The sequence below is a fragment of the Bos grunniens genome, chromosome 11 (assembly GCF_055505025.1).
Source record: "Bos grunniens cultivar Pamir isolate PY7600 chromosome 11, Bosgru_T2T1.0, whole genome shotgun sequence".
NCBI lineage: Eukaryota > Metazoa > Chordata > Mammalia > Artiodactyla > Bovidae > Bos > Bos grunniens.
In genome coordinates, this window is record NC_141175.1 from 46721001 (window position 1) to 46745474 (window position 24474).

Consider the following 24474-nt stretch of genomic DNA (forward strand, 5'->3'; position numbering starts at 1 on the left):
AATATACAAGAATAAAAAAAAGCTCTGGGATATGACCAAAATGTTACTCAGAAACATATGCAATCTTTTTAGATCCATCTATTGGTAAGAAAAAGATTGAAAAACAAATAAATAAAATAGAGCATTCAACTTAAGAAATTGGAGAAGGAATGAGAGTTTGGGATTAGCAGAGGCAAACAACTGTATATAGGATGGATAAACAACAATGTCCTACCGTATAGCACAGGGAATTATAGTCAATATCCTGTGATAAACTGTGGATAAGAGTATGAAAAAGAATATATACATATAGGTATAACTCAGTCATTTTGCTGTACGGAAAAAAAGAAATTGGAAAAGAACAAAAACAACAAAATAGAAGGGAGGAAATAAGAAAAATAAAAGCAGAAATTTGATGAAAATAAAATCTGAAACCCCAAAACTGTTCCTCTAAAAAGCAATTTAATGAGCTAGCCTCTACTAAACTCTAATAAATAAAAAGAGAAAGCCACAATGGTGGTGCCAATCATAATAATAGGCAAGTATAACCTTATAGAATACAGATGTTTAAAAGAATAGTATATGCAGCTTAAAACAGTACATTGAGAAACTAGATAAGATGGAAGAATTTCTAGGAAAATCTAAATTTGCCAAACTGTATACAAGAAAAGGTAAAAGAAAAAAATAGGTCAATATCCTTAAAATAGTTTTAAGCTAGTCTAAAATATTCTCCCTTCAAAAGTTCCAGACTCAGGTGATTTTGTGAGTAAATTTTCTCAAACCTCCAAGGTACAAATTACTTCTATGTCATTTAAACTGTTTCAGAGAATTTAAAGAGATGAAAATCTGTCAAAAAGAAAAAAGAAAATCTGTCAAATTCCTTTTGTAAGCTTAACATTATGTTTATATCAATGACAACAAAAATTACACAAAAGAAAAATGGAAAAAAATGGAGTCTAATCTCATTCATAATTATAGGTGCAAAGAACCTAAATTCAATATTAGCAAACTAAATACAGCAATATATTAAAAAAAAAAAAACATATCACTATAAAGTAGAATTTAGAAATGTAAGGATGATTCAACATCAGAAAATCTAGTACTTTAATTCATGACATTAATATATTAGAGGGTACTTACTTGTTTTGATAGATTGAGACAAGGCAGTAACAATTCTTTTAATAAGAATTTTAATAAGCTAGGAATAGAACAAACATTTAATTTGATAAAGAGTATCTATCAGAAGTCAATAGTAAACTTGAAATCTTGAAATGCTAGAGAGAGAGTCCCATTGGAATTAGAAACAGGACAAAAATGCTTGTCATAATGAATATTGTTCAACAATGTTCTGGAAACGTTAACCAATGCAGTAAGGTAAATAAACTTATTTCATTCTCTTTATCCACAAAGAGACACATATACAGAAAACACACAAGAGGAGAGAAAAATATTAGAAAAAAAAGTTAAACAAAATGCCATGTTCACGTACCTAAAAATGGTACAAAATAATCTATTTTAAGAAGCTATTAAATAAGAGATTATAGTAAGGAAGACAGGTATAATATCAACATACACATTACTAATAGTTTTTGTAGATACCAATAGTAACTAATTAAAAATAATGGATAAAAGACCCCATTAATATCACTAATAAAATTATCAACTACAGGACTTCCCTATAGTCTAGTGGTTAAGAATCTGTCTGCCAATGCAGAGGACATGGGTTTCATCCCTATCTGGGAAGATTCCATATGCAAGCCTGTATACTACAACTACTGAGGCCCGCACTCTAAAGCCTGTGCTCTGCAACAAGAGAAACCACGACAATGAGAAGTCCGTACACCACAACTAGAGTAGCCCCTGCTTGCCACTAGAGAAAGCCCACATGCGTCAATAACGACCTAGTACAACCATAAATAAATTAATTAATTAAAAAAAACTATAAACTACAATGCAAAAATCTTACCTAAAAAAATACACAAGATGAAGAAAACCATAAAGCTTTCTAGAAAGTATTTGAGACTATTGACAAAAATAAGAACATAGTATGATTCTAAGTGAGAAGATGTAATGTTGTGAAGATGAATCACTCCAAATTTGAAAGTTTCGATGGAATTTTTAAATGGAATTTGGCAAAGTAATTCTAAGTTCATTTGGTTAGTAAATTAGCAACAATTATAAAGCAAATTATAAGAATAAAAATGAGAAGGAACTGAATCCTTTAAGTAACAAAGCTTACTATAAAGCTATAGTGATTAAAATAGCATAATATTGGAATAGAAATAGATTAATTGAATAAGAAGTATTCAGAACCATATCTATATAAATTTGAAATTTAGTATATAAAAATACGTCATTTCAAACCATTGTGGAAAGAATGGCCTAATCTATAACTAGTTTGGGGTCAACTGTCTATTTAGGGAAAAAACAATAAGAGTTCTCCTCATACCACATATCTTAAAAGCTAAATACCAGAGGTATTAATAAGCAAAATGTAAAAAGGCAAAACTGTGAAAGCTCTAGAATAGAATACAGGAAATACTTTATAATCTTGAAGAAAGATCTTCCTAAGTAAGACACAAAACTCAGAAGCCACAAAAGAAAGGAAGGACAGATGACTGCACAAAACTGTAAAATTTCTATAAAATACATTTTTAGCGAGAAAGTATTAATGGCACTAGTATAAAAACAACTCCTATAAATAAATAAACAAACAAAAGTCAAACACCCAATAAGGGCAAAAAATATGAACACGTAGCCCACAAAATAACAAAGTGCTAATACCTAATAAGCATGAAAAGATGTTCAACTTCACTGGCAATTAGGAACATATAAATTCAAAATGAGATCCCACAAACAACCCGTTTAAAAAATGAGCAGAAGATCTGAATAGGCATTTTCCAAAGAGGACCTGCTGCTGCTGCTGCTGCTGCTGCTGCTGCTAAGTCGATTCAGTCGTGTCTGACTCTGTGCGACCCATAGACGGCAGCCCACCAGGCTCCACTGTCCCTGGGATTCTCCAGGCAAGAACACTGGAGTGGGTTGCCATTTCCTTCTCCAATGCAAGAAAGTGAAAAGTGAAAGGGAAGTCGCTCAGTTGAGTCTGACTACAGATGGCCAACAGGCATAAGAAAAGATGTTCAACATCACTAATTATTAGGTAAATGAAGATCAAAACAAATGAGATACCACCTCACAACTGTTAGAAGAGCTATTATAAAAAAGACAAGAAGTAACAGTGTTGGAGAGAATGTGGAAAGAAGAGAAGCCTGTGCACTATTGGTGGGAATGTAAATTGGTGTAGCTACTATGGAAAACAGTATAGAGAGTCCTTAAAAATTTGAGACTAGAACTACCATATGATCTATTCCACTTATAGGTATTCCCCCACACCATAAGAAAATGGTTATTTGAAAAGATATATGCACCCCTATGTTCACTGCACTATTATTTACAATAGCCAAAATATGGAAACAACTTAAGTTGGTTGCTTTCAAGATGTATAAAGAAGATGTAGTACATATATACAATGTATACGATGAATACTATTCAGCCATTAAAAAAGAATGAGATTTTGTCATTTGTGATAATGGATGGACCTTGAAGTTATTATGCTAAGTGAAAATAAGCAAAGAGGGGAAAGACAAGAACAGTATAATCTCATTCATATGTGGAATTTAAAAAAGCAAAACAAAACAACATAGATACATATGTATACATTCTTTTTTATATTCTTTGCCATTAAGTCTGATGAATTAGTAAAAAGTTATGTAACAATATGCAAAGTATGATTTCATTTTTGTGAAAACATGTGTTCCTGAATGTTCTTCAGAAATGTCTGGAAAGATGTCAGAAGTTTGTGTTTGCTTCTTGGGAATGGGTGTGGAAAGGGGCTGGGGGAATATGTGAGTGGTTAGAGTATTTTACTTTCTACTTTACAAACTATTTGTATTGTATATGCAATCAACAAATAATTCTATATTAATTAAGTTACAATAAAATGATAAGAATTAAATGAACATAGGCAAAGGGATATAAAAAGACAGTCAACTGTACAAAACATATTTCATAGGACTTTACAATTTAAAGTTGGGTAGAATGAAAATAAACTGTGACTCCTCTAAATCCTAAACAAGAAGGAATTTGATCCTCAACTCCATTTTTACATTCTTGTTTGAATTGCAAAAACAATAAGAGGTAAGACACTGGTGCCCTATTTCTGGAGTTCATTCAGATTATCATCTATCCTTTCACTCCAGGAAAGCTACTTCTCACTCTCAGTTTACTTGGAGGAAAAAGAGGAGAAGGAGAAGGAGAAAAAGGAAGAGGAGGAGGAGGAGGGGGAAACGAAGGGAGAAAGGGGATTGACCTGCACAAACCTAAAGCTGAATAATCACTTAACTCCAGAAGCTCACAGGCATAGGCTACAAATCTAGCCTGCAAGTAAATCTGGTCTCAGTTTGGACTCCAGATTAAAATCAAATAAAGTGACTTTTTGCCTTTATATCAGTATTTTCTTTAAAAGAACATATACATTTTCACAGCCAGGTAGATACAAATAAAAGCCAGAATTGAGTACACAGCCATAAAATTTAGTATAATGCCAGGGTTAATGTATTACTAGCCTCTAGAATAGCAAAGATTTGGCATTGCTTTCAGTTCAACAAGCTTTTCTTAAAACTGAGCAACTTGGCTAGAGATTTATTCAGAGTCTGTAATCTAAGGGCAATTGAAGAAACTTGCAGCATGAGTCATGTTCATCAAAATTTATGAATCTCTTTTGTAGTTCTGACTTTATTTCTACTGCATAGTCATATAATGTTTCAAAATCTGTGGTTCCACTGAGTCAGAGATAGTTCTTCAATGTGAAACAAATAAGAACATCAGGTAATATCTGCAAAATCCACATGGCCAGTTTGAATCTTAACACCTGTACTTCCTTGAACAAGTAAGTGGCACATTTTTTTTTTTTCCTTCTGCAGCCTTGGGTTCAGTTTCCTCACCTTCTGACATCACATCAGTAAGAAAATACAATCTTGTGAGCCTCGATAGGGAGTCTTAGCTGCATCTCTTAGAGGCATTTAATTCCCAAAGACCAAGAGTCATGAAAACTTAAATTCCAAAAAAATCAGTTGGTAAATCAACTCTACTTCAATAAAAAATAAATAATAAAATAAAAATTAAAGCCACTGCAGTAGATAAAAAAAAAAATCAAATGTTTCCTTGACATTAGCTATTCAACTGCTTTAAGATAAACATATGTTGCTTCAAATTCTTTCAAATGTTGTCCCATACCTTGGCAACAGTGAAAGGCATTAACATGAACAAGATTCAGTCTTCCATCACATGAGAAAACATTTCATACTCGACAAGTTCACAGCATTAATTTCCAGTGACTGAAACAAAGGAAAGACTTCCTTTGGATTCAAATAAACTGATGATGGACCCTCTTGTTCCTTTTCTTACAGGTGTTCCATCTGTGCCAGATAAGCCCATTTTATTTGAGGAACATATAGAACTAAGATGAAGTAACAGCAGTGGGGAGAAAATAGGACAAGAGAGTGTCCTATAAAATAATAGGCTTCATACTTGCCTATGACTGGTGATCACCACAGGCAGTTATAAAGGAGGATATCTAAAATATTTTATCTGCAATGATCCAAAACACTTGTATAAGTGGTCAAACTTCCAAGATGGCTACTTGAAAAGATAATACTCCTCTTGGATAATATAGTTTTTAAAAATAACAGCATCATGATCTTTGCTGGTAAATCCAATTCTTTATATCCTTTAAAATAGCTGATGAAAAAATATCAAAGCCATATAATGATTATAACTCACTTTTTAAACATTTTTTGAAATAATTATAAATTCATAGGAAGTTACAGTTGTGGTATAAAGAGCCTCATGCACCTTTCATCATAGCTATAGTATATAATATAGTATAGTATATATAGTCATCTCATAGCTATAGTATAAAATCAAACTAGGAAACAGACAGTGGTATATGACTGTTAATGTACCAATCACAGTTGGTGTGGTACTTAGTTGTCATCTTTTTATGGCCAGCATTCATTTGTGTGTGTGTGTGCGTATAATTTTATAGAGTTTAATCCCATGTATATATTCAAGTAACCACCACTACAATCAAGATTCAGCTGTCGTGTTATTGCAAAATAACTGCCTCCTGCTACCACTTTGAATTAGCACTCACCACCTTGTCCCCACCCTTGTCATTTGGCTACCATGAACCTCTTCTCAATCTTTGCAGTTATTTCAAAAACATGGTATAAATGGAATTTTACTGCATTTAGCTTTATATGATTGGTTCTTTTTTCACTAAACATAATGTCCTTGAGGTGCATCCAGGTTGTTTCACGTAGTTCATCAGCAGTCCCTTCCTTTTTATTGTTGAGCAGCATTCCAATGTGTGGATGTAGAGCTTGTTCAACCATTCACCCACTGAAGGGCATTTAGGATATTTCCAATATTTTGCTAGTAGAAATGAAGCTACAGTGAATATTGTTGTATAGGTTTTATGTAAACATAAGTTTTCATTTGTTTAAGATAAATGTCCAAGAGTTGATTGCTAGTGGCATGTTTAGTTTTGCAAGGAAATACTAAACCGATTTCTAGATTGCCTGTACCATTTTACACTCCCCCCACAATGCATGACAGATCCAACTTCTGTGCATCCTTACCAGCACTTGGTATGATAACCATTTTTAAATTTTAGTCATTCTGATAGGTATGTAATAATATCTCACTGTGGTTTTAACTTGCATTTTCCTAATGACTAATGCTAATGAACATCTTTCATACCTGCATTTCTACATTCTCGTCTATGAAACCTTTTAATGTATTTTGTCTATTTTATAATTGGATTGTTTCTTTTGTCACTGTTGAACTTTGAGGATTTTTTTAAATACATATTCCAAATGTAAGGTTTTGTTAAGTGCTTTGCAAATATTTTTTCTCACCAATTCATTTTCATAAGACAAAAATCAGAACTGGGCCATAGGTTGGAGGGTACTTTTTAAAATTAATTTATTTTTTAATTGAAGGATAATTGCTTTACAGAATTTTCTTGTTTTCTGTCAAATATCAACATGAATCAGCCATAGTGGACATTTGGTTTTATAGATACAGGATTACATTCAAGGCTATGTGACTTTGATTTCAGCCATTATTTAAACTCAAACTTGGAGACTTTCTTAATACAGTGATGTCCCACTATGCGAAGCAGGATTGAAAGATGACAATTCACCACTGGTCAGGATTAGTTTATACATTTAAAATGCAGATGTATTCTGTATAACATCATATTGCAAAGGGAAGCTCTTATTGCTGATGAAATGAGTAGTTCAAGAAAGCAAAAAAGAAATCTATTTTCAAGGAAGTAGAGTGATAGCAATCCAATTTTTAAATCTTGATTATTTTAGTTCATGTTCTAAAAATATATGCTATAAATACTTACAATAAGCTGATTTCAGACCCTAGGATTTTTTTTCTACTGTACCTTGCTTACTCTGGTGACTAGAAAGCTCTAAATTTGAGAGGACAGTTCAAATTTCAAATATTCCAAACCACTACCTCCATAAACCATTAAAATTACTTCCAAATACTAGACCATCAAAATCATACCTATTACACTACTCTTTACATCTGACAAAAATCCTTGTTTAATACATTCCAAGTCTGGCTGCCTTGTCATGTACCCTTCCCTGCTCATACCACTGTGCTCTGGTAGTCATACTCTGTATGACATGATCCTGCCCTCTGGCTACAGCTGATCAGATGAAGGACAGACACTTGACCCAGTGCACCCATCCAAAGGTTGTTCAGTGACCCCTGCTTTGGATTTACTGGTTCAAAAGATGAGCTGGGTCAATTATATTCTGCTTTAGGAACTTGGAATTGAAAAGCTGAAATGAGGGTAAATAACCATAAGAGCTGGACTGAAAGGTCATGACATGGCCACTATAGGCCATGTGCAAGCTGGAAGCCAGCCTCTGGGTGGTGGCATCAGCTGATGCACAAAGGGAAGCAGAGATACCATGAGTTTGTTGATGGAAAAACTTATGGGACTCTTGAAAGGCAGGCAGAAGGGGTAACTACTTGGGGACCTGATGGCTTTCTGACTCTGGTTCGGGTTCCCATCTACACATAGCCTTACTCTGCTTTTGAAGTAGCTTGAGTGGGTTCTTAGCAGCCAAAAAGTTTCTAATTATGACACATACCTAGTGGTCTTGTTTTTTATTTAGAAGTTATAGTAAATAGCTATAGAAAAATCAGCATAATCTAATGAGAGCAGCATTCTCCCAAAAAGTTTTCAATTGATATAAAATCTCTCCAGAAAGAGACAGAACTCCCACATACAACTGGTGGGAGTACACAGTCAACATTTTTTGAAGGGCAATTAGGCAAAATGGATGTTAAAATAAAAGTATATGTTATAGTTTTTAAAAATATATGCATGAAAAAGAAAACAACACAAAAAGCTCACAAATTGGGAGAAAATATTTGCAAATCATGTGAATGATACAGGATTAGTCTCCAAAATTTATAAACAGCTTATGATGCTTAACAACATCAAAACAAACTGCCCACTCAAAATATGGGCATAAGGCCTGAATAGACATTTTTCCAAAGAGGACATGCAGATGGCCAGTAAGCACATGAAAAGATGTTCAACATTGCTAGTTACTAAAGAAATGCAAATCAAAACTACAGTGAGGTATCACCTCACACCGGCCAGAATGACTATCATCAAAAAATCCACAAACGACAAATGTCGGAGAGAGTGTGGAGAGAAAGGAACCCTCCTGCACTGTTGGTGGGAATGCAAATTGGTATAGTTACTATGGAGAACAGTATGGCGGTTCCTTAAAAAACTAATAACAGAGCTACCACATGACCCTGCAATCCCACTCCTGTGCATACATCCAGAGAAAAATATGATTTGAAAGGATACATGTACCCCAGTGTTCATTGCAGCACTGCTTACGATGGCCAAGACACAGAAGCAACCTAAATGGTCATTGACAGAGGACGGGATAAAGAAGATGTGGTACACACGTACAATGAAATATTACTCGGCCATTAAAAAGAGTGAAATAATGCCATTTGTAGCAACATGGATGGACCTAGAGAGAGTCAGACTTACTTACTGAGTAAGTCAGTCAGAGAAGGAGAAATGTTGTATGACATCCTGTATATGTGGAATCTAAAAAGAAATGTTACAGATGAACTTACAAAACAGAAGGGGACTCACAGACTTAGCAAATGAACTTAAGGTTGCCAGAGAGAAGGGACAGTGAATTTAGGAAGGTCATGTACATGCTGCTATATTCAAAATGGATAACTGACAAGGAGCTACTGTATAGCACATGGAACTCTGCTCAATGTTATGTGTCAGCCTTGATGGGAGGGGGTTTGAGGATAAATGTGTTTGTTAGTTGCTCAGCTGTGTCTGATTCTTTGCAGTCCCATGAACTATAGTTCACCAGGCTTCTCTGTCCATGGAATTCTCCAGGCAAGAATACTGGAGTGGGTAGCTGTTCCCCTCTCCAGGGGATTGGATATATGTATATGTATGGCCGAGTCCCTTCGCTGTTCATCTAAAACTACCACAACATTGTTAATTGGCTATAACCAAATAAAATTAAAAAGTCTAAAGTTTGAAAAAAATGCATAGAAAAATTTGGAAGTATTATATTAAAATAGCAATAACAGTTATATTTAGATGATAAGATTATGGATGATTTAAAGGTTCTCCTTTTTTATGAATTTCTATTTCTTACAATTCTTTTCAAAAGCAGATGTTAAAATATAAAACTAGGCACATGTGCTAGGTGCTTTACAGACATTACCTAGTTTAATTTTAAAAATTATGCAATAAGGTAGGTGCTATTATTTTTATTTTATGATGAGGAGGTTAAACCCTAGAGATGTTTTTAAAAATTTTCTTATGTCATGGGCAGCAAGTAGTACTCAAATGTAAAGTCCATGAGACTGCGGAAGTTGTCTCTGTTGTTCATTATGGGATCTGTGGCGACTAGAATTCAGTATTTTTAAATGAATGATAGGCAGAAGTAGGTTTTATGACCAAGTATGCCATACTCCAAAACCTCTGCTCCAAATTCTTGCTCTAAAGCGATACTCCAAAGAATCTTCTCTGCAATTTATGATCTTAATTCAGCTTTTAATTACTTTGTTTAAAATAGAAAGAAACCTCAACGATAGAAAAACTAAACAACCCAATTTTAAAAATGAGCAGAAGATGTAAATAAACATTTTTCTAAAAAAGACATATAGAAGGCCTACAGGCACATGAAATATTCAACATCACTAATTATTAGGGAAACATATATCAAAACCACGAGATACTACCTCATACCTGTTAGAATGGCTATTATCAAAAAGATAAGAAATAATAGTGTCAGAGAGGATGTGGAGAAAAGGAAACCCTTGTACACTGTTGGTGGGAAAGTAAATTGGTACAACCACTCGGAAAAGAGTATGGAGATCCCTCAAAAAATAAGAAATAACTATTACATGATTGAGCTACTCCAATTCTGGGCATTTTTGCAAAAAAATACAAAAACAGTAACTTAAAACGATACACTCACCCTTATGTTCTTTGTAGCATTATTTGCAATAGCCAAGATATGGAAGCGACCTAAGTGCCCACTGATGGCTGAATGGATAAAGAAGATATGGTGTGTGAATATATAGACAACAGAATCTACTCAGCCGTAAGAAAGAATGAAATCTTGCTATTTGCAACAACATGGGTATCCAACCTTGAGGATATTAAGTGAAATAAGATGGAGAAAGACAAATATTATATGATTTCACTTTTATGTGGGATCTAAAACAAAACAAATGAACAAACAAAAGGAAACATTTCTCACAGATGCAGAGATAAGATCAGTGGTTATTGGAGGGCAAGGGGTTGAAGGATGGGTAAAATGGGTGAAAGGGATCAACTGTCTGGTGAAGGATGGTAACTAGACCTTTGGTGGTGATCACTCTGTAGGTACACAAATGTCAAATTATAATGTTGTATAACTGTAACATATAATGTTATATTCCAATTTTACTTCAATTTAAAACATTAAATGCAATAGTAGAAATGACCAAGAAATATTTATAGAACATGATGATACTTTAGGAAATATAAAGTCACATGACAGGTAACTGAGTTGCCCTAGTCAATAAATTGTCAGTTTATGAATAAACTCAACAAAGCTTTATGTTATATGACATTTATTTAAAGTGGTGTTGCTAGTTATTGCTAGGAAAATGTGGATACTTGACCCTTAGTTTTGAATATAATTCTGGATTTATTATACCATTATTTCTATAGAAAATAAAAACTTGGCTTCTCTAATTTTGACTTCCAGTAGCTTTTCTAGGAGTGTAACATACTGGAGGAATGAACATTCTTGATATTATTATTCAAAATCATAATTTATTCCTTAGTAGCTACATAGCCTTTTAAATCACCATGAAATACTATTTTTGGAGGAAATCTGACATTCAAACTAATTCTGTGATAGTTATAGCAATGTCAACCCAAAGCATTAGAATAAAACTTCAACTCATGACAAACATATTTCCAGTTCTTGATTCAATTTTAATAATAGCATCACAATATCATAATTACTAGACCTTAGCTGAAAGACCAAGGAGCATAAGTCAGTCATAGTTATTAAATTTTTGAAAGGCCAAGTTTTCCATACAGCAACATTTGATCTCAAACTTTCTGCCTCTTCCCCCAGTGTTGTTGATTAGCTGAAGGTATAAGGAGAAATATTTCAGATGATATTACTAGAGATGTGCTCTCTATCATCATTTTGACTTAATATTGTTTTAGGAGTTCAGCACTATGTTAAAAGATTGAACAAACCCAAGAGAAATAAACAATGGAAGAAAAAAACATACCTATTTGAAGACAATTGATTATGCATCCATAACCATGACCAAGAATGAGCTAAACTTTTAGACTTACTACAATAATAAATGGCCAGATAAAATCTAGGATATAGAAAAGCCATTAAGATTCTTGAACATCAACTATTACAAACTAGAAAGACCTAATTCTAAAAAAGAGATCCAATTTACAATAGCAATAAAGTATATAAAGAAGAGTAGATTTAATAAGAAGTATTTGGCTATATAAACAAAATAATAAAATTTATTGGGCAATAACATCTAGGAAGAATAAAATATTTTAAAGATGTCAATTCTTAATGTGTTCTTTTAAAATTTAATGCAATCCCAATCAAAATAAAAATGGAATATATTTTAGGATTTTAAAAGATGCCATAATATTCACTTAGAAAAGCAAAAATGTGAGAATAACAAAATTTTGTTGAAAAAAGACAGAAGTATAACTCAGTGAAACAGAAGAGAAACCTCAGAAACAGGCCTCGTTATATATATAAAGATTAAAAAATGACCAAAACAATGCAAAACAATAGGGAAGATTTTAAAATACATACTTGTGGGAATCATTCATTAGAAATTTAAATTATTTTAGGTCAAATAATTCATGTGCTTATTCATTCAGTCCTGTCTGACTCTTTGCAACCCCATGAACTGTAGCCTGCCAGGCTTCTCTGTTCATGGGGATTCTCCAGGCAAGAATACTGGAGTGGATTGCCATGCCCTTCTCCAGGGGATCTTCCCAACCCATGGATCGAGCCCAGGTCTCCTGCACTGCAGGTGGATTCTTTACCATCTGAGCCACCAGGGAAGACCCAAATACTTCATACCAGCCCCCAAAATATACTCCTGAAGTCTTATGTAACTAAATATCTTTAAACTCAAAATAAGAGTAAGTGAATGTTAGATCGCTAGAAAGATCATAATATTTTTGAGTTTGAAGCAAAGAAGAAATTATGAAGGAAGGGTTCATGGTTTCATACTTAATTGAAAAGAAACATCATTTATTTAACTTAAAAATAGGAAAACTGGATATAAATTAGTGACACATTAATTTTTTGATCTACTGGAATTTGTGTGGCCTGTTTTATTTTTTGCACCTTGCACAGTGCTTGGCACATAGGAAATGTTCACACTAGTTATTTGTTGAACAAATACTGCAATAATTAACTAAATAGACTTGGATTAATTATATAAGACAAAGAAGTGACCCTAGGGTCCAATTAGCTAGTTGCAACTAAGAATGATGAGTGAAAACTAATTTCTTTGGCCCAAATGCAAAAGAACCATGCAGGAGGCTGTCTACTCAGTGGTGGGATGGGAAGTGATGGGAACCACAGGTGGGCTGTGTAAGTGCTATCAGACCAAATCATGTCACACAATAAGCATCAGCTGTTACAGGGTAATAGCAGCCAACAGGCCACCCTGGCCAAGTCGAATGGCTTGACTCAATCAAGAAATCTTGTTCAACTTGGGAGGCCCAGAGATCAGGGTGCTGAATGACAGGGCTTATAAACAAGCAGTCTCAGCTGCTAAACAAAGAGCATGATTGTGTTCTGGGAGCAGAGAGACAGAGGACCACTCATTTCTTGTCGATCTTTTTCTAGGATAAATACTCAATGAATTGAAGCATCTTTAACCACTTAGACTTGATGGTTATTGCATCTTCCATCTGAGACAATCCTCTGACTAGAGGGGTTTTAACATCAGTGTATGATTGGGTACAATGTACAGCAAGGGATATATTCATTCCAAATCATTTAGTCATTGGGGAGTCTATGCAGTAATATGTTTCTGCATTATTTTTGGTCTATTTGGTGCTGATGGCTCACAGCATTCAGTATACTGAATCAGTAAACAAATTGGGCAGTATTTTGATAAGTCTAAAAAATAATCATTTTGATTTGTCAACATCTTGTCTTCCAACTTGGTGTTGGGACATAGGGAACTGGTTGAATGTTTGCTAAGGATATGAATGTATGTGTTATCATCTTTTTAGCTCTGTTTTCCCAGAGTGATGAAAGTAAATATATTAAGGGAAATTAGGAGCACAGAACTGTACATCTTCCCTGCATGTGCGTGCCTGGATCCAGTGTTTCTCTGCTATAATGATGCCCCTGTATGCCTATCTAAAACAATTGTTCCACTTGTCACCTAGACTGGAGGATAGGATCCTTCAGAACGAGTAGAATTTTTTGTTGTGATTGCTATTATTACTTGACCAGAATATTATTACAGACAGGTTACCGACCAGAATGGGCCAGATTACACTGGCAAACCATTCATTTCCTGGATATACCTATAGAAGCTTGGAAAGTACAATGAGGAAAGGCTTTTCTTTTTAAGGTTCATTCTTTCATTCAAGGTCAAAACTACCAATTTGGAGCTATTGGATCATGAAGTGTTTGCTGCCTTATAATCCATCCCATTAGGAGCGCAGATTTAAAAAAAAAAAAAAAAAAAGGCTATTTGTGAAGCAGTTGGTAATGATAGGCACAGTGCAAAGCTCGTATAAAGTAGATATTTCTACATAGTGGCAGGATGGAAGAAACTGATATGTCAAATATTTTAAAGTCCATGATCAAATTGGAATAATATCAAAAGTGATTGTAATCTGAAGCAGTAGAATTCAATTTTCCTTGCATTATGGAGATTTCTCTGAGCAGACCCAGGTTAAATGACTGCTCTGAGGTTGATGACACACCGATTCCTAGCGCCAACAATGACTTCAGCCTGATGGCAACCTCTACAAATTGCTTCCTGTAAATTCTTTGTGAGAATAACAAGCAATTCATTTTGTTTGAGAGTGACTTTTAGCTAAGGGACTCCACCCAACAATCTGGATTTAATAAAACAGAAAACACTTAGGCATTACAAACATCTTTTTTGAGATGCAAGTTCCCCACATAAGGTTTTATAAAAGCAAAGCATTTTCATTTTCTGTTCAGCGAAAGACAGTCAGATCCTTAAGAATGGCCAATGACTATTTAGTTTTTCTGGTGAGCTGGTGGGGAAGAGTGGAAAGAGAGGCCATGGAAGAGCCATTTGTGTTTGCATATGCATATAGGATATTTAGGGTAATATTTACAAAAGATGGCCAGTGACTTGATAATTCAATCATTTATTCATTCACTTATTCAGCACTCAGTATTTACTAAGTACCAGGCACTGTTGTAAGTTATGGGGACATCAGAGTTGAACAAAACAGACAATACTTTCGCTCTCACGGAACTCACATTCTGGTGAGAGTAGATGGATTATAAGCCAACCACTATGCAAAGAAAAATCTCTTTAAAGAGGACTCTGGATTTAAAAGGCAAGGTAGAGGAATTATCTGCTTACAGAGATTAGGTACTGGGAACATTTATGTCTGTGTGGCTGGTAGTAGATAAAATCATACTAGTAAATATTTAAGCTTGGCATTGCTCAAATATCATACATAATTTATGACCTAGTTCCTGAACTCAAAGAGCTTACAATTCCAACGTGCAAAGTGTTCCAGCACATCATGCAGGCAGAGAGGGAAGGAAGAACAACCAAATATTTTGTATACCATGTGAATCAGAGCTGAATCATTGCCTTCAAAGTTATAATAGGGCTGAAAGAGGTTTAGAATCCTTGAACCTTTAGGAATTCAAATAGGAATAGAAGTTCTTTGACATTTTATGTCCTTTCCTAGTTTGTTAAAATAAAAAGAAAATTAAAAATGAAATCATTCACATAAAAGAGAAACTGTGTGTGTGTGCTAGAAAGAATGACCAATCCACTTGGCTCATTCCAATGAACCTACTATGATTAAAGGAGGTAGAAACACAAAATCTGGCAGCTTTTAAAAAATAACTGTAAAAAAGGGCCTTGGACCTTATGAGGGTAAAGCCATAAGACTTATTTGAGATAATACCTTTGAAACTTCTCTGATTTCCATTCCCACTTAATTGTTTTTTCAACTTTTTTCTTTTCATTATTCTTTGCTAACCGCAATCATCAATCAGGGCTTAGGATTGTCTTCATCTACAGGTATACTGGCCTAAGAGTTCACGAAATCAAAATCACCTTATGCTTCTGGTACTCTTGTGGATTCCCTCACAACTATGCCACTCACCTCCTCCATCTGGGAGAAGAAATAACTTTCTTAAGAACAACACTTCCAATATCCCCAATCACAGTTGCTTGCTCTTGTTCAAAACTGAGCCTTCCAAGTCTTTCCTCCTTCCTCTTATAAGAACACTTATTCATCTAACAAACACATATTGAACACCCAGCCTATGGCATTACATGGGACCACTTGGGCCTACAAAGATGTTAAAAATATATGGCTGGTGCCTTTATAGAGCTTATGGTTAAGAGAGGGGCCAAGCAAACAGATAGCTATAAAACAAGGTGGAAAAAGGGTAGATACCACAAGACAGAGATGAATGAAGTACCATAAACTCTAAGAAAGTTTCGGGTTGAGGGCCTCAGGATGGCAGCATTGAAGCAAAACTTCTAGGGACTGCTAGGATCGCAGCAGATCAGGAAGAGACGAGCAGATGAAAATTTATCTTTTTTATTTATACGTTTTCTCTTAATACACTATACCATCCTTCCATCTTTATTTATATTCTTCAAATGAGGCTTTCCCAATAAAATCATCTTTTTTTCAATCTCACAAACCTCTCTTCCTTATTTTCTTCCATTAATATTACTTTAAATCTTTAATAAGTTTGCTTTTAATTGGGTATTTAATCAACTTTACAATGAAAGTTTGGAGAAGAAAATGGCAACCCACTCCAGTATTCTTGCCTAGGGAATCCCATGGACAGAAGAGCCTGGTGGCGTCACAAAGAATCAGACACAACTGAGCAACAGTGAAAGTTAAATAGAAATATCTAAGTACCGAGAGCAACATGAATATACTAAAAAACTCAAATTTCCATGCTTTCATAAACCCTGAAGACTTTTCCCATTCTACTGCTTGCACAAAAACAAATGTGTGTAACTGTTAGGGCCTGTTGTTTATCATTCTGAATTATATTTTATCTCATCTGCTATTGTTTTCTATAATCCTTTATCCATTTTTATATGTCTCTCATTTTTATCATTCCTTCCAACAATGTCATATTTTACTGTATGAATGTATCATATTTGCTATCTTCTATAGGTATGTATGTGGGCTTTTTCTAGTTTTTAGATATGCTGATAATTGCTTCTGCTGCTGCTGCTGCTAAGTCACGTCAGTCGTGTCTGACTCTGTGTGACCCCATAGACCGCAGCCCACCAGGCTCCCCCGTCCCTGGGATTCTCCAAGCAAGAACACTGGAGTGGGTTGCCATTTCCTTCTCCAATGCAAGAAAGTGAAAAGTGAAAGTGAAGTCGCTCAGTCGTGTCCGACCCTCAGCGACCCCATGGACTGCAGCCTTCCAGGCTCCTCCATCCACGGGATTCTCCAGGCAAGAGTACTGGAGTGGGGTGCCATTGCCTTCTCCGATAATTGCTTCTATACACATTTATATGCCTTTTCTTTCCTTTGTATTCTCTCTCTGGTATATGTTACACTTTCCAAAGTTAAATAAATTAATATATAACGTGTGGCTCAAGGTATGAGGACTGGCAAACTGGCTGTGTTTGGATTCTGGCTCTACCACTTATCTGTGTGAACTTGGATAAACTTCTTAACCTCTTCGAGGCAGTTTCTTCATCTAAGAAACAAGCATAATAATATTATCCACCTCATATTTTTAGTATGAAAATTATATGAGATAATATATATGTTAAGCCTTAAAACTGTGATTAACACACTGTAATGTCCAATCACGTTAGCTCTTGTTATCTATGGTTCTTAGCATATAATATGTTGTATTCTAAAACTCGGTAACTACTAATATCCTTTTCACCTACCCAAATTACTATAACTTGGACAAAATGTCTGATCATTTCTATTAATCATGGAATTATAAGCTTAGGACTGTACAGAATGTTAAAAGTTTAGTCCCTGATTCATGTCACATGTAGAGGCTTCTCAGGTGGCTCAGTGGCAAACAGTTCACAATGCAGGAAACGTGGTTTTGCCCTGGAGGAGGAGATGGCAACCTACTCCAGTATTCTTGCCTGAAAAATTCCAAGGGGCTTCCTTGATGGCTCAGCGGGTAAAGAATCTGCCTGCAATGCAGGAGATGCAGGAGATGTGGGTTCGATCCTTGGGTTGGGAAGATCCCCTGGAGGAGGGCATGGCAACCCACTCCAGTATTCTTGCCCAGAGAATTCCATGGACAGAGGAGCCTGGTGGGCTACAGTCCGTGGGTGGCAACAAGTTAGGCATGACTGAGCATGCACACATATATACATCATGTCATGTATCCAAGATGCTTTCCAGAAAAAGACCATCAGCTTACAGAATCATCAAATGTACCCAAACTTTCATGTTCATGTATTGTTACTCTTATTTTACTGATACAAAACCCCTACTTCACATTTATTTACACTTTGCATTTTTCCATTGTAATAGATGGAGCCCTTGGTTTCAAGTGAAAATCCTCAACCTTTTACAGGAAGAAAAGGTGGGAGTATGCCTCAGTTCAATTCAGTTGCTCAGTCATATCTGACTCTTTGTGACCCCATGGACTGCAGCACGCCAGGCTTCCCTGTCCATCACCAGTTACTGGAGCTTGCTCAAACTCATGTCCATCAAGTTGCTAATGCCATCCAACTGTCGGATCCTCTGTCATCCTTCTCCTCCTGCCTTCAATCTTTCCCCGCGTCCGGGTCTTTTCCAATGAAAAGGGAGTATGGCTAGGTGCTTGTGTCCTCCCTCAGACTCTGGTCTCTGCTTTTCTCAACCTGGCTTCCTTCACATATTTGGAAATCTGGCCACCAGAAGTTCTCATGATTCATATTGATGGTGACTGCATGTGCTTACCAACTTTATATTTCTAGGGAAGGAGTCTTATTGGCCTGACTTGGGTCAGTCTGTCACTATTAAACCAATCAACTGTGGCCAGGGAGTCAGGTACTATAACTGGTGGTCCCTATCAGAGCCATTTATCTGGAGTAGAAGGAAGAGCTTTAACCCAAAGACAGGGTGGCAAAAAGAAGGGCTCTGGTCAGACAGAATGATAGATTCCACCAAATCGAGTTATTAGAGGAGCCTGATATATTTCACATCTGTTTACTGTTCTTGTGTGAATCTCCTCTTCTTGTGTGAACTATTCATATTTTGATCATTTGTCAAAATATAGTTTCCTTATAAATTTATGCATGTTCTTAATACCCTTAGAAATACAACTGTGGAACTATTTTAAAGAATTAGGATGGCATCAGCAAACGAATTGAAAAACTACTCTGTTCAAGGACTTGTTCTCAATGTATGAAAAGTTCAGAGAATCCATCACTATAGAGAATTCAGTTTCTAATGGGGTTGAACAATATAAATAAAAAATGAAACAACAAAAGGCTGTACAATAGTGACTCCTCAATTATGGAGACTACATTCTTAAGAACTCTGAGACAGAAGGACTTAGGGTTCAAGAACTTAAGTCCTTATGGTAGAAATCATATAAAAATCATTAGAAAACATTTTCTTGTACTAAAATAAATATGACATCTTACCTTAGTAACAATGACTACTATGGATATTCAACATTCTACCATTTCATACTCATTTTCATTTTCAGCATCTTCATTTCTGCATTTTCAATAATATATTTATAAATCATTTTGCAAAATTGCTAAAAAATATCCATAGAGAGAATTCTTTCTGGAGCTGGTCCTCTTCTGAATGCCCAAGGTCTTTCTAATTTTGTGACTTGGTGGTCTCTAACAGACACACTATTGCCTTGTCCACAGCGTTCACATACCAAGAGCTTTCTACTATATCTGTGACTCTGCCTGAAGGCTTTTTCCAGTTGCAGGGCCAGACTTGGTCAGGGGCAGGCTGGAAAGACTGGGGACTTAATGTTTACTGGGGCAAAAGAGAGTTGGTTGGAAAAGCACCAATTCCTCGGGTGGAACAACTCAGGTGGGGCTGCACAGTGTCCCAAGGTCTCTAAAGGAACTGGGCCCCTGCTAACCACAGCAGCAATATGTTCATGAACACTTTATATTGATTCCTAAGATAATATCTAAGCAAGCTATTTGCATTAAAATCATTTTAGGGTCTGTTTGGGGGAGAACCAAGCCTAACATGAAATTTGACTTCATCTCCTAGACTCTGCCTCCTAAATACCTGGATCCCTGGAACAATACACAGCAATGTTGGAGGCTTGAGATGGAAAGACCTTTGAGACTTGATCTCCCATAATACCCAGAGTTTTGCAGCCCTGCATCTGCCTATGGTAATTTCATGCCAGCACATGCATTTCTCCCCTTGTACTCCTGAAGAAAACCATAGGAGGTACTTCCAAAGCCTGGGATTATTACTGCTTATTTTCCCTGGTCTGCCTCAGTCTTCATTTCAAAAATCGCAACTTTGTCTCTGCTTTAGTTTCTTTTCAAGTTTCAACCTCTAATTCTCTCTTTAACCAGCTACCCATGGTAGGAACAATCTGTAATTTACATATACCAAGACTAAAATTATCTATAGTCACTGATAAAATATATATCTGTATATATTGAATAAGCATTATACCAATTGAACATCAACTGCATATCAATAACTTTATTAAAAGGTCAATATAAAAAAGAATTATGTCTAAGAGAATGTTATGGTTAGGGAATTTAAATTGGTGTATCATCCTCACACCAGTCAGAATGGCCATCATTAAAAAGTCTACAAATAACAAGTTCTGGAGAGGGTGCGGAGAAAAGGGAACTGTCCTACACTGCTGGTGGGAATGTAAATTGGTACAACCACTATGGAGACTAGTATGGAGTTTCCTAAAAAAACTAAGAGAGTTGCCATATGATCCAGCAATCCCACTTCTGGGCATATATCCAGGAAAAAACCATACGTCAGAAAGATGCATGCATGCTATCCAGAGAAAACTATACTTCAGAAAGATGCATGCATGCACCTCAATGTTCAGAGCAGCACTATTCACAACAGTTAAGGCATGGAAATAATCTAAATGTCCACCAACATTTCGAATGGATATATTATCCAGGAATGGATAAAGAAGATGTGGTACACATATACAATAGAATACTACTCAGCCATAAAAAGGAATGAAATAATGCCATTTATAGCAACATGGATAAACATAGAGATTACCATACTAAGTGAAGTTAAGTCAGCAAGAGAAAGACAAATACCATATGATGCCACTTAAATGTGGAATCTAAAATATGACACAAATGAACCTGTCTATGAAACAGACTCACAGAGAAGAGACTTGTGGTTGCCAAGGGGAAGGAGGGTGGGGAAGAAATGGATCAGGAGTGTGGGATTAACAGAGGCAAACTATTATATATAGATGGATAAACAACAAGGCCCTACTATATAGCACAGGGAACTAAATTCAGTATCTTATAATAACCTATAATGGAAAGGAATCTGAAAAAGAATCTGAACACTGCACTTTGCTACACAGAGGAAATTAACACATAAATCAACTACACTTCAATAAAATAAATTTTTTGTAAATGGTATATTGAAAACTAACTAGAAATACAACCTGAGTAACTGTGGAAGGATTCACAGAGAAGGCTGGGACCCTGATCTAGCCCTGTCACCCATTTGACACATGAAGACACTAAGATCTAAGAGATTAAGTGATTGATTCAGGGGTTCTATAGTTTACGAGTGGTAAGATGCCTCCCACTTTCTACCTCTCAATTCCCTCTGCACTCTAACCCATGTTGTCCTCTCCCCATTCATCCAGGGGTAGCCTTACCTCTGTCTTTGCCTTTTGTTGGCTTTGAAATTTGCCATGAGGATGAACAAGTTCTGGAAAAGGATGAGAACAAGTAGCATATTCTCCTAAGCACTCTCCACATCACCCGGTGTCAGTTGTCCAAAGAGGGTTTTGATACGGGTTGAACATTTTGTTTTGTTTTAAATCTTGGAAAAAATTCTAGTTGCATGGAATTTTTTCTCCAGAATTAATCATGAGTAGCATACTCTTTAGCCTTGTTCTTTTGGGAAGCAGAAAACAAAATAGCCATTGTAGGCCCCCTTTGTTTAAAAGCAGAGACGAATGACGCTGTTCACCCCTCCCACTGTGCAGCCTTTGGGTACCGGTCTCTCTGGAGAGCGCTGAGTACCCTGGGCGCTGAGTAAGCCCTTCCTCAACCCAAACTTGACTCCAAGGAGACAATTCCTCTGACTGTTTGTTCTTGAGCTTAGTCCTATCAAATATTCTCAACAAGTTCTTCCAATCTGTTTTTAGAATGAAAAGAAAAGACCAGCACATTCCTTTTATGTTTGTGCAAATGAAGCAGAGGCAAGAAGCTGGGGAAACTCTAGCAAAAGCCTTCAGTTGTCTAACTTAAGTGATTTCCTAATGAAGTCCTGAAAGATGAATTAAAGTAATAGATTTACTTTGTTTTGCATTTCAAGATTATTTTTCTGGTATTTTCTACCAGTTGTGGAATCAATATTCCAGCAACCAGTCTGTCTTTGTCAACCTCCAGTAACAGTGACTCAGACATAATGTTGGGATCCACTAAAATACAACTTTCTCTTCACAGAGTATGCTTTGTTTTAGAGGGGTCATCATTAGCTCACTTACTGTTCACTATGGAACATGTTATTCACCACAAAATCATCTAATTAAAAAGATAATTTCCCATAATGTGAAATTTCAGGCTACTCAACATCAGCTAAGGGATACTGTGACAGTACTATTATGCACACTGCACTGCACCGATTCATGTTTGACTCAGATTTAATTGGGCATGTCTCAACTACAGAAAACACTCTGTTTCTGTCAAGATTTTTAGGACCAGGAGCTTGTGCTGCTGCAGGGTATGGATGCATGGTACTTACATAAAGCCCCTAACCTGCCTCAAAACCTGCTTTTTATCTAGTATATGGGTCCTTAACTAAAAAGTGAAAGTAATCTCTCTTCCATTTCCCTCTGCCTTAGATTGCCTCTCCACCAGGGTCCCTGCTGTTTCTCTTGCAAGAGGATCACTGTAGAAAAATATCAGGGCCTCTAGAAACTTAGGGGTTACCTAAGGGAAAAGAGGGAAGGAATTATATGAAGCAGGACAGCTTGGGGGAACTGTTTTCAGGAGCAAAAGCCAGTCAGGGATGGGCCTTCACTTTGGTAAACACCCCTTGAAAACAAACAAATAACAAATATAAAAAAGAGAAGGGAGGAAAAAAAACTTCTAGGAAAGTACAGTGATCATCTGTTATTCTTATCTTAGTATGGTTAGGTTCAGCCAGATTGCTTTCCTGCTTATAAATCAGCTGTACCAAGAAGATGGAATTCGTTTGCTGGGGTAGATAAAGAAAAGTAGATAATTCTGGAACACAGCACTCTTCAGGAAGTGGGTCATGGGTGTGTGTGGATACCATGAGGGCAAAGGACACTCCAGGAGAGGGAGAGAGGAAAGAAAGGAGAAAAAGAAAAGAAAGGAGAGAAATGCCCAGAACAAACATCACTGATTTCGGTCTGTGGCCTAAGCAGGGAGTTCATTCTTTTCCTCTCTTCTTTCTCCTTTATCTCCTTCTCTTCCTCATGTTCTCCTTTTTCCTCTCATCTGAGATTTGGGCTAGTAGCCCTTGCTCCCAGGAACAAGAATGTAAACCAACATTATTAGTAGGAGAATTTAGCAGCACTATTCATTAAGTTGGCTTTTCTGAGAGTATGCTATGAACCTGATTGCTATAGTAATTATCATAATAATATTATTAATGCCTAACAATTAATCATTATAAGAACTATTACTATCATTCTCTTCCTCCTCCTCATTATCAAGGCTTCTTTGGGGAGTTTTATGCCAAGTTCCAAATTTTAAACACTGCAGCTCCCAGGCTGGACAATGAGAAAATTCAAGGATTGTGGGCAAACAGGCAGGGTGCTGGGTATAGATATTAAGTTGGGCCCTGAACCTCAGGGTCAGGCCAAGAAGGGAGTGGAGTTGAAATCTGATCTGTGCTCTGCTCTCCAGGCTGAACAACTTGGCTCGTAGCAGCATCTGCAAGGAAGATGGCACCTCTTTTCTCATCTGAACACAGTCGATGGGCTGGGTATGGCCCTGAGCCTAGGACAGGTCTAGCACTGATCACCAGAGCCAGGAAAAGCATGCACAGGAGATGTTAAGCCTCTCTAGGGAAGTTTCAAAACCATAATTTGGGGCTGTTAAGGCTAAGCATTTGGGGGAATGGTAAGAAGGAAATGCACAATGAAGTGTTTAGGTTCAGGATTGTGACTTCCTTTCTTGCTGCTCTCAGGCAATGTTCATTACCTCATCTTCATCTCTGGTGTCTTCAAGGTACTGCTCGGCTTGTGCCATTAATACTTTTCCTAAGATTTTTAGAAAGTTAAGTTCGGTCATATGCTGGGTCCTATCTGTACTGAATGGGCTTCCCAGGTAGCGCTAGCAGTAAAGAACCCACCTGCCAATGCAGGAGATGTAAGAGACACAGGTTTGATCCCTGGGTCGGGAAGATCCTCTGGA

The 24474-nt window shown here is 36.3% G+C and overlaps 1 protein-coding gene across 7 annotated transcripts in view; it reads right to left on the minus strand.

Moving 5' to 3' along the window:
- EHBP1 (EH domain binding protein 1) overlaps positions 1-24474 on the minus strand; it is a 580191-nt gene that overhangs the window by 426021 nt on the left and 129696 nt on the right. The window contains exon 1 of one of the 7 annotated variants that reach the window (XM_086326389.1): positions 21738-21997. The exons of the other annotated variants lie outside the window; for them this stretch is intronic. The gene's annotated coding sequence lies outside the window, so the exon portion shown is untranslated. Of the gene's footprint in view, positions 1-21737; positions 21998-24474 lie in introns of those variants that run through there. 7 annotated transcript variants of the gene reach the window in all.